Below are 12,083 nucleotides of genomic sequence, written 5' to 3'. Positions count from 1 at the left end.
TGACCTAGTTGTGTAAGAGAGTCACTAGCTTAAATGAAACCCCTGCCAGGTCCAAAGGCCAGACCACCCCCCTGAGATCTACTATTGCACTCTTTCTCCAAAGGCTTTCAAGCCTGTGTAGCAATGGCACCGGAAGAAGAAGGGAAATTTGCACATTTTATTAGCAAGGAGGACCCAGGCAGAGGCAGAGCAAATGTCGGAATGAATCAGCAGACTGGGTGGGCGAGAAAACCTGGAGCCAGCCATTCATTTCAACATGCATTCACACACAAAAGCCTGGACAGAAACATCACAGTTGCCAAGCCACACAAGAACAGCCCAGGAAAGGTGAGATGGTTGGGCAAAAGCGCTACTCTATGCAGTCAACAAGGATCGGTTCATTAGTTGCCTTAGTGTTCTTTATCAACTTACCAGAATGCAAAAGAAACTGCATTTCTAAGTAACTCAATTGAAGTTCCAAGTGTCTACAATGCTAGAATCGTAGAGCTGGAAGAGATCCCCCAGAGGTCATCCAGCCCAACCCGATTTTGCCATGCAAGAAGACACAAGCCAAGCTCCCCCTGGGATAGATGGGCATCTGGCCTCCATTTGAAAGCCTCCAAAGGAGGCTCTACCACCCCCCATGCCAGCAAAATATTCCACAGCCCTTACTGTCAGGATGTTCCTCCTAATGTTGAGCTGGAATTTCTTTCCCTGTACTTTGAATCCATTGCTCCATGCCCTATTCTCTGGAGCAGCAGAAAACAAGCTCACTCCATCTCCATACATTAGTCTCTGGAGCAGCAAGAAACAAGCTTGCTCCATCCTCAATGTGGCACCCCTTCAAATGTTTAAGTATGGCTCTCATGTCACCCCTTAACCATCTCTTCTCCAGGCTGAACATCCCCAGCTCCCCAAGTCTTTCCTCATAAAGCATGGTTTCCAGACCGTTCCCCATTTTGGTCCCTCTCCTCTGGACACTTTCTAGCTTGTCCACATCTTTCTTGCCTTGCGGTGCCTAGACCCGGACACAATATTATTCCAGGTGAGGCCTGACCAACGCAAAACGTAGTGGGACTATTGCTTCCCTCGATCTAGACACTCCATTTTGCCCCACAGCCACCGCCAACCTCACTTCACATCTACACAAACCGCAAGTCTTGCACTGACCTTTTAGCGTCACCGGATGCACAAAAACAAAGCAGTGATTAACTTTCTGGACGACAGGCAAAGGACGCACTCTTTTATCGTACAGCTGCAGCCTTCTCTCTCCAAAAACACTGGTTCTGGAAGGAGAATCCACAGATGCTGGCGCCTCCGCACATGCCTCCCTTGGGACAAAACACAGGCGCAACTAGAGAGAGGCCGCAAGCAGGGCCTGCTCAGTTTCCACTGCAGAGCCTGGAAAGCTCTTCACCTTCTTCCTTTTGGAAGTACAACTGGGGTTGGAAGAGACCTCCAGGGTCATCCAGTCAGACCCCTTTCTGCCATGCAGGAACTCACAGTCAAAGCACCCCCAAGAGATGGCCACCCAGCCTCTGTTTAAAAAGCTCCAAAGGTTATACAATGCCTCCCGCATCCACCCACAGCATTTCCGCAACCCAATGCTGATTCAACAAATGGATGGACAAAGAAAGGCAATCCCTAAGCCTCTTTGTTTATGCAACCATCGTGTGTGAAAGAGCACAACAATGGTTTTTCTCCTCCCCAAAGAACATGCATCATTCAACGAAGGATTAACTGTAGACAGGCAGTGTATTGGCTCACCCAAAAGGAAACCAAATCCTGTATATGAAAACACCCAGGACTATGAACAAGCAAGTTTGTGGCTGAGGTACACAGGTCGAGTGTCCCATATCCCATAAGCCAAAACTTGGCCGGCCAGGACAGTGACGCCTTTGCTTTCCGATGGTTCCAAGTTCACAAACTTTGTTTTGTGCGCAAATTCTTTCAGTCCAAAATCTGAAACCCCCCCAAAACCCTTCTGGTTCCCAAGCGTTTCGGATAAAGGGACACTACCTTGTACTTACAAAGTTGAGAGCTAGCAAGGCATAGCGGTTTGAGTGTTGGACTATGACTCTGGAGATCAGGGTTCGATTCTTCGCTCAGCCTTGAAACCCACTGGGTAAATATGGGCAAGTCACACACTCTCAGCCTCAGGGGAAGGCAATGGCAAACCTCCTCTGAACAAACCTTGCCAAGAAACCCCGATGATAGGTTGGGCCTTAGGGTCGCCATAAGTCAGAAATGACTTGAAGACACACAACAACAGCCTTGCAAGTGTGTGTTTGCTGGCTCAGATGTTTCACTGGGATTATCAGTCCTCACTGTTACCAAGCCCTCCCTTACACACAAACACACCCTTTTTGTGGCCCTTCGCACCATTCCTTACGAAAGACAGAACAACAGGCAAGGGCCTTAATCTGCCTTCCTCAAACAACCTTAAACCAAGAGTACGATCACACAGGAATGCTATTTTGTGTGGTTTTATTCTTAGTGTCACGTTTGTGGTTAGCTTCTGGGTCTGTTTGGTTTCATTGCCACCTGCCTTGACCTTTATTTCGAGGCGAAGCCAACGTCGCATGCCTCAACTGCCCATTTGGGACTGTAGGCTACACCTGATTTGTTTGGGTTTGATATATCCTTGCATGCTTCAAGTACTTAAAAGGATCAATAACCACCTCGGATTTATTAATTCCCACCCAAACCTGTTCTGGTTTGCTTTAAAAAGAGGGCCGGGGAACACCTGGCCCTCAAGATGATGTTGGACTGGAACATCCATCGTTTCTCACCAGTGGGAATGGCAGCTAGGATGATGGGAGTAAGGCATTGCAGTCCATGTGCTGCGAAGAGAGAATTGAGTTCACTCCGTATTTGGGTCTGAACTTTAACAGATCTTTGCCAGCGGGGCAGTGAGTCCATTCCAGGTTTTAGTTAGCTTTAAAGGATATCTCCAAGGCACTCTATCTTAAAATTTAGACTAAAACCCGGCACGGACGCAGCACCTCCATCAACCAGATGTCACTGCGCCTTCCCACGTGTCAAAAGGCAAGCTAGTAAACTCAGGAGTGGAAGAGGAGGAGGAGGAAGACGGCAAAAGTGCCACCACACTGCAGCATTAATGCAGGTCAATGCCGCTTTAACTGCCATGTCTCCATGCAATGAAATCCTGGGATTTGTAGTTCACTTGTTCAGTCGTTCCTTCAGTTTGTTGTCACTGCAGAGCCCTCTGATAGAGAATATTTCACCAAGTGACAAACCCCAGCATTGAGCCATGGCAGTTAAAAGCGGTGCCAAACTGCACCAACTTTGCAGTGTAGACGCAGCCACAGAAAGCCAAAAAGCCGGGAGGAAGAGAGACATCTTGGCTAAAAGGGCCTCTGGAAGGCCTCCTGACGCAGCAGCTCCACGTGTGTCAAAGCCACGTTGCACAAGCAGGTCCCTTGTGCAACCTTTGGGCAAGGTGACTGGGGCTGATTCGCCTTTGGCAAAGAGCAGCCAGTGGGACAGTCCCTGCAGTATGCATTTGCATCCATAAGCGATTCAAGGCCCCATTACAGTATAATCTACAGGCACCCCTTGCATTTTCCTTTGCAAGTGATGCAAGAAGCCCTGCAGTCCAACTATTTCTGCTGCCACCCACTTTGAAGAGCTTGACTCCTGGAGATGCTCAGCCACACCTGGGAAACCAAAGGGCAAATGAAGGGACGAGGCCAGAACCTCCTGTGCTACAACTCCCAGAAGGCATCAATCGACGCTTGGGTTTCGTCCCATCTCCACCACGTCCCAGACCCCTACAGACCTCAATGGGCAACCATTGGGGAACAAAGTACGGCCCTCCTATACTGCCCCCTCCATGAGCCAAGAAAAGTTACATTTATTTTGGACTGTAACTCTTAGGCATGATGGCTGGAAGAGCTATGGTCCAAAACAACCATTTTTCCACCTGAACATTGCTCAGGAAAGAGCGCTTCCCATTTCCAATGGCTTCCAATGGAACAAAGGGACCCACAACTGGACTGGCTGAACTGGGACAAATCCCAGCCTTGGCTTGGAGGTTGGCATTGGGATCAGGAGGTGCTGGGTACCTCCAACTTCACATTCTCCCAGTGGACATCCCCAAGAAAAGGCAAGGGTGGCGTAGTGGCTGGAGTGTCGAACTAGGACTCTGGAGATCAGGGTTCGAGTCCCCACTTGAACATAAAAACCCACCTTGGGCAAGTCGCATACTCATAGCCTCGGAGGACGGCAATGACAATGAGGAGACTTGCCAAGAAAACCCGACGATAGGTTCTCCGTAGGCTACCCTAAAATGAGTTGGAGCCACACTTAACAACAACAACGGGACACAGCATGGTGTTGTCGTGCTTCAAATGTTGGACAAGGACCCAAGGAGACCAGGTCAGGATACCTGGGCATCCTTGAAAACTCCAGGTGAGCTTGCTCAGGTCACACACTCTCAGCCACAGGGGAAAGCAATGCAAACACCCTCTGAAGCATTTTTTACCAAGGGAAACCTCATGACAAGAGTGCCTTCGGGTCAGCATAGGCCAGGGATGGCTTGAAGGCATAGAAATCAGGGCATTCCTGCATGGCAAAGGGAGTTGAATGGGACCGCTTCCAACTCTATGGTTTTATGCGACTTCCTATAAATCCATCAGATCCACTCTAGCTGGAAAGAACAACTGGATTTAGGGCAGTATCTTTAATGCCAGGTCACACCTCAGCAACTAACCACCTTTCCCACACATGGCAAGTGCCTCACGTCCGCCCCATAAAGGAGGCTTTAATGCAGTCGGTGCACCAGAATAAGCCCAGTGCTCATTAAATTTAATTAATTTGGTGCTAAATCAACTTCCAAAATGAAACGCTCCCAGTGAGTCAGCAGCTAAACAGAGGCTGGAAGATCATTCGGTCGCATGAGAAGTAATGCGCTTCTACCATTTTCATACCAGTTTAACCATCATGACTCTGGTGTCCGGAGTGCCTGCATTTGTCCTTTTGTGAGTTCTTTTAGACTCCAGGAATAATCCAGTTTTGAGACCACTTTAACTGCCATGGCTCCATGCTACAGATTCCTGGGATTTGTACTTTGTTATGGCCCCGGAGCTCTCTGACAGAGAAGGCTAAAGAGCTCACAAAACGACAAATCCCAGAATTGTGCACCACTGACTGAGCCATAGCAGCTAAAGCGGTCTCAAACGGCACTATTTCTGCAGTGAAGATGCGGGCTTTAAGTCCCTTCCCAGACTACATCTCCCAAGAAGAGCCATAACAAATGGTATAAAACCACACAGTGTGAACGCATCCATCTAGTTAATGGGTTTTTGGGGGTCTTTAAATTAATATTTATATTGTATATGTGTGTGTGTGTGTATGTGTGTGGATGGATGGATGGCTGGGTGGATAGATGGGTGGACAGACAGACAGGTAGATGGATGGATGGCTGGATAGACAGACAGACGGATGGATAGAGGGATAGATAGACGGATGGATAGACAGATGTGTAGATAAATGGACAGATAGACAGATGGATAGATAGATGGGATGGATGGATGGGTGGACGGACGGATGGACGGACGGACGGCGTGTGTGTGTGTGTATATAGGTAAAACTCAGATGGGTTTTCTAGGAAAGAAGCTGGCCAGACACCACACTAACCCTCATGTAACACAACTTATCTGATGCTAGACCCTTCAATAGTGGGACTGCAGCCTCCATCATCCCCAGGCAGCGTGGCCAACTGCCCAGAATGACGGTGGTCATAATTCCACTCAGATCATTGGAAGTAAAGTAGTTACCGATAACTGGCTCCTTTTCAGGACAGGGAGAATATAACAAGGTTTAAAAGTAACAGAATCTGCAACAAGCAAAGCTTTCTGACATTTTATGAGGTTTTAGCTGCCTTTTAAAACACTTCTCAATTGACGCATTCAATCCGGTCGCTTACTTAATTGCTTTCCGACTTTTCCTTTTGCGTCCCAATTTCAACTGCCGATAACCATAGGTCGTCACCAACGTAAAACGAAAGATTACACAAATGCCAAATAAAGCTATAATAGTATAAAACGTGCCACAGAATTTAAAGCTTGTACATCTTCCAGTGTTTTAATTGTACAATTTGCTCTCCACAAACATTTGTGGTTTGGATTTTGCAGTTTTGATTAATATGTCCTCTCTAGGTCCTCCGGCGCAACCCACACCATAGAGTTGCACCAAAGAATCTAGAGGTTCCTAGAGAGAACAGTTAGGTAGTTCTAGTCTTTTTATAATATTACTATTAATAGTAATAGTAATAGTAATAATAATAATATTAATAATTTATTTCTGTCTCACCTCTTCAATAAAGATTGAAGTTTTAGTTTAAGTTAACCATAGAGTTGCACTGGAAAAGCTACAAGGCCTAGTAGAGTATTCTCTCAAGGGTTCTCTGGCTCTTTCAGTGCCACTTTTAGTTAAAGCTGACCACAGAGTTGCGCCGGAGAACCTAGATATTCCTAGAGAGAACAGATTAATCAAATCCGTAAATAATCAAAGATGCAAATATCAAAGTCGCAAATACGGAGGGATGAGCATACTACCAACCTGCAAGGCGATCCTGTTTCCTCTGTACAATTACTCTGTTGTAATGCAAAGTATTTTGGGAGTGGCTCAGTGCCACGCAAACGGGCAAATTAAGAGCCATTAGTTATACAAAAGACCTGCCATCGCCTAATGGAGAGGCAAGCTGCCAGAACTGGTTTGTTCAGAGGGATCAACCCGGGTGCCTTCATTTTCAGATTCCCAGGGCTGGTGAGGATGAATGGCAGCACTTAAAGAATATAAACCGCCCCGGCAATGCCAGGGCAAAGTTGTCAAAGCAGTAATGGAGGAGTCGGTTGGCAGGACCAGTCAAAACCATGCCAGCCGCGCAGGCTGACGCCCAAGTCCCGATTGAGAAACTCCACCAGCGCATGACTATGACACAACGGAAGCGTTACACAATTCTCTTTCTTTCCCTCCCAGAGATTTATTCCACCATGTCCATCATGACAGGCAGAAAATAGATTCATTTGATATGTTATTATTATTATTAGGATACCACAAACTGCCCAAGCAACAAACGAATGGGTCTTAATCCATGCCAAACCTAAACTCTCCCTAGAAGCGGAGACTTTCATACTTAGGATGTAACATGAGAAGGTAGGACTAATTAGAAAAGACAAATGAGGCTTGGTAAGATAGAAGGCATGCCTAAAAGACCCTAAAGGCACTAGACACCACTGAAACCAAGCAGGACCAGCCCTGATAGAATTCAAAGATATAGCTGCGTTCGTCTATAGGACCAGTAAGCAAAGCGATCTTGTAGCACCTTTGAGACTCACTGAAAGAAAGAACTTGGCAGCATGTGCTTTCCTAGACTTTAGTCTACTTCCTTAGATGCATTTATGTAATGTAATGTAATGCTCAAAGGTATGTACAGAGATCGTGTAGCACCTTTGAAACTCAATGAAAGAAAGAAGTTGGCAGCATGTGCTTTCCTAGACTTTAGTCTATTTCCTCAGATGCATTTATGTAATGTAATGTAATGCTCAAAGGTATGTACAGAGATCGTGTAGCACCTTTGAGGTGCACTGAAAGACGTTAGAAGCATGAGCTTTCGTAGACTTCAGTCTACTTCCTCAGATGCATTTATTTAATGTAATGTAATGCTTAAAGGTATGTAGAGAGATCATGTAGCACCTTTGAAACTCAGTGAAAGAAAGAAGTTGGCAGCAAGGGCTGTTCGACAGGGGAATGCACTCGTTCCTCGGAGGGTGATAGAGTCTCCTTCCTTGGAGGTCTTTAAACAGAGGCTGGATGGCCATCTGTCAGGGATGCTTTGATTTGGATTTCCTGCATGGCAGAAGAAGGGGGTTGGACTGGATGGCCCTAGTGGCCTCTTCCAACTCTACGATTCTATGATTCTAAGAGCTTTCCTAGACCTCATTCTACTTCCTCAGATGCATTTGGAAGGAGACATAAGTCTACCAAAGCTCCTGCTGCCAACTTCTCTCTTTCAATGAGTTTCAAAGGTGCTACAAGGTGCTCTCTGGTTATCATTTGCCCAAGAAAACCCAACAAAACTCACGGAGCTGCCATAAAAGAAGAGGAAACCTGTAGGCAGAGGAACATACACACACGCAAGAAAGTCCAATGAAAGGGTTGCCGCAGGCTGAAAGCACTTAACAGCAACGACAAAAGGAGATATATAACTGGAAGAGGTTACCGAATACACTCACAGGTTGGTTTATTTGCTGCCCCTATGTATGTCTCTCTCTCAATCTCTTCCACTGAGCTCAAGACGGCATAGGTACCTTTCCTCTTCTTTCCTCTGAAGGGAACAAGATCAAGGTAAGTGAAGGAAGATGGAAGCAGGCCCAGAGAGGGCCATGAGATCCTACACTCGAAACCAACGTCTCCACCAATGTTGGTCTTTGGAAACGGACATCTGTCAACGAAGCGCCGAAGGAACCCACCCTTTTGTTCGCAGATTAATTTGCAGATGCGGGTTCAGGTTACCTCCTGGGCCTGTCAAGCACTTTATGTAAGAGTTGGACTCTTCAACCCTTGCTGAAAGAGGCAAATAAACAAGGAAGGGCCGGGCGGGGAGAATAGGAATGGAGTTTACCTGAGGTGACTAGAGAGGGAAAACGGGGAGTGGATAGAGTTTGTTTGAGCAAATCCGCTCCCCATCAGCTCCTTGGTGCAAAGTGTTCTCAAAAGGTAATATTAAGGGTGCTTTTGGGCGTGAGTGAAAAGCTGCAGATGAAAAGGACAAAAAACAGACCAATCCAAGAGATGTGTAATTTGGTGCAATTCATCCTAATGGTCCTTGGCAGCCGTCACACTGAGGTTTTAGTAAGGAGAAGTGTCAAGGCAACCTCGGAAAGCGGTGGGCTGGTTATCTCAAACACGATGATGGCCTGATTGTATCTCTCTCTCTCTCGGATAAGATGCAGCGATGTTCTCTGAGAAGCGTTTGGAAGCTTCTGGATGCACAAAGAGAGGAAAATTAAAAGCAAATGCTTCTTTTTGGGGAGAGATGTGGGTCTCATAGAATTGGAAAGGACCATGAGGGCCATCTAGTCTAACTCCCTTGCTATACAAGAACACACATCCTGAAAGGTGTCCTTCCAACCTCTGCTTATCATGTCACCTCTCTACCGCCTCTTCTCCAAGCTACCCATGCCCAGCTCCCTCAGTCGGTCCTCATAAGCCTTGGTTGTGAGACCACCGACCATCTTGGTTGCCCTTCTCTGGACACGTTCCAACCTTCTCCTTGAAATGGAGACATTATTCCAGGTGACCAAAGCAGAAGAGAGTATCCCTTGACCTGGATACTACACTCCTCTTGTTGCAGCCCAGAGGTATGGAGAACCAAACCTATGAGGAAAGGTTGAAGCTGGTGAAGAGAGGACAGAAGGGTGACATGAAATTCCTGCATTGCACATGAGCCTTGGACTCAGCCCCTTCCAATTCTATGGCTCTTCATATCCAGGATGAAAAGAGCTTGATATTTAAAAACAATTCGATATGTGGGAGAAAACCAACACTGCATTGGTTCCGAATTTCAGGTTTTCCACCACCGTAATACTGAACTGGCATTGCCACCCTTTCCTCCTTCTTGCCTTTACTGCCGACACAGTGACAATAAGTTTAATTGTATACTTGAAATTGTTATTGAGTTTACTACCATGTGAATGTGGACCTTTGGTATGTTGGAATAAGTGTATTGTATTTACTTTATCTTGTCATATGGTTTTAATTTAATTAGCGTGACAAATTACAAAGGAGTAAGACGAGTCCTAAATTGGGGGGAATGGCAGGGGATAAATAAAGATGATGATGATGATGATGACAGTGAAGATAGTGATGCCAGCAAGCAGGTGCAAAATGCAAATGGGGTTAAATGTAGTTTCAATCTGATTTGGAAGGTTGTTACCAAAACCCACAAATCCCTTCCTATTTGGGACGACAAAGGGGCTGAGGTTAGGGAAAACTACGTTAAAACAGGAGGGAATGGAACCAGCAAATATATCCCCAGAGACCTCTAAGCTTCCTTCTTTTGTTTTCATGTGGAAATGATAGGAGTACATGCTCAAGAGTCTATAGTATGCGTTACCTAATGCATCTCTCCAAGATCATATGACAAACTCCAAAGTCCATGTTGGGACAATACGTTCCCAAAGCCAACCCCAAAAACAAAAGGCACAATTGTTTTTATGGGCAAGCTTCCAGAACACACATTGCACAGTTTATAGCTGTGAATAGACCAACTTTAGTTGCCCTGGTTTCATCCTGGGGAATCCTGGGAACTGTAGTTTGGGGAGCTCACCAATAAGGAGCAGGTGCTGCTGGCAAAACCTCCTCTGAGTGTTCCTTGCCTAAGAAAACCCTTTGAAATTACACTTGTCCCAAATCGACAGACAACTTGAAGGCACATACCTTGTTGTTGTTGTTCTGTGCCTACAGGTTGTTTCTGACTTACGCCGACCCTAAGGCCATGAGGTTTCCTCGGCAAGGTATCTTCAGAGGATGTTTGGTTTTGCCTTCTTCCCCTGAGGCTGAGAGCATGCGACTTCCCCAGTGGATTTGGATGGCTGAACTGGAATTCAAAGCCGGTTCTCCAACCACGACTACAGCATGCTGGCTATCACTGAGTGGTATTAAGGCCTCAGGTATAAAGCACATTTATACAGTCGTGAGACTGGGAGGTAATGTAGAACAGGATCCAGAAAGTTGCAGGTCATCACCTTTATCCTTACGCTTTGTACCCAAAGTCCTAATTCCACGCGGTGCAGCCGAAGGAGTGGGTCTCTATGCGCGAAAGCTCATGCAAACATAAAACCAGTCTTCAATTACGTACGTGAAAATATTCCAAACTCCATAAAACCCCCCAAATCCCAAACACTTCTGGGCCCAAGCGTTGTGAATAAGGGAGATTCTGCCTGTATTATGATTCCCAAACCTCTCACTAAGGTCTCTCTAAGACAGCGGTTCGCAACCTGTGCGTTGCGGTCCCTTTGGGGGCCGAACGACCCTTTCACAGGTTGCCTAAGACCATCGGAAAACACGCATTTCCAACAGTCTTAGGAACCGAGGCACCACAATTTTATGGCTGGGGGGGGTCACCACAACATGAGGAACTGCATTAAAGGGTCGCGGCATTAGGAACGTTGAGAAGCACTGCTCTAAGACCGGACCAACTACGAGGCCTCCGTTAGTCAAAGAGCAACTTTGGAAAGGACTGAAACCACACAACCACACACACACAAAACAGGCTGCTAGGCTTTCAAGGGACACGTTCCATATTCTTTTCCTGAACTCTACCACACCTGGCCAGGCAGATAGCTGAGATTCCTCCTCCTTTCCACCGCCGCACACACACAAACACACTTGTCGTTCCAGGGAAAAGTTCAACACATTCCGGGCCTTGAGCCAAGTTCGGAAAGAGAAGTGGTCTGACCCTATGTAGCCAGCCCACAAGCATCCACACATCCAGGCCAAGGTTACCTAGGCATTGCTAAGAACCAAAGGGGAGAGCCTTCCTCGATCCTCCCGAAGGAACCCACCCTCGACTCAGGATCTCTTCGCTTTCCCACCTTTCCGATTCCGAGATGAGAGCCTTCGAGGAGGGAGAACGTAAAGCCCAAGCGCTTGCGATCCTGGCTTGTGTTTCACTTGTGTAACCGACAGCATTATCTAACAGGAAAGGAGCTGCCAAACACTGACTGGGAACAAATGAGGACTTGTCCAGCCAAGAAACATAGTTGGTGCAAAGCCTCTCTTCCAGGCCCCAAAGGAGTCAAAACGCCATCTGTACGCCATGCCTCCGCGCTGCCGGGAAGCCAGCGTATTGCGCCGACCCATACGGGCCCTTTGACTTTGGTCTCGATCTATTTTATTAACCGCCATATTGGGAATTGTTTTTTCATGGTATTTTAGGGTGGGAGGGAGATTGGGGAACTAGGACCTAATATACCTATTGATATCCATGTTTGATTTTACGGTTTCTTGTATGTTGTTCCCCGCCTCAATCCAATGCAGGGAGAGGCGGGATACGAGTAACTAGTATTATTATG

The 12,083-nt window shown here is 46.7% G+C and overlaps 1 protein-coding gene across 1 annotated transcript in view; it reads right to left on the bottom strand.

The window, feature by feature from the left end:
• RHBDD2 (rhomboid domain containing 2) overlaps window positions 1-12,083 on the bottom strand; it is a 37,466-nt gene that overhangs the window by 418 nt on the left and 24,965 nt on the right. The gene's annotated exons all lie outside the window — the stretch shown is intronic.

This window comes from Sceloporus occidentalis, unplaced genomic scaffold (assembly GCF_023333645.1).
Source record: "Sceloporus occidentalis isolate IW3139 unplaced genomic scaffold, rSceOcc1.0.p SCAF_64, whole genome shotgun sequence".
Classification (NCBI taxonomy): domain Eukaryota; kingdom Metazoa; phylum Chordata; class Lepidosauria; order Squamata; family Phrynosomatidae; genus Sceloporus; species Sceloporus occidentalis.
This window is presented reverse-complemented; position numbering and strand designations above follow the sequence as displayed.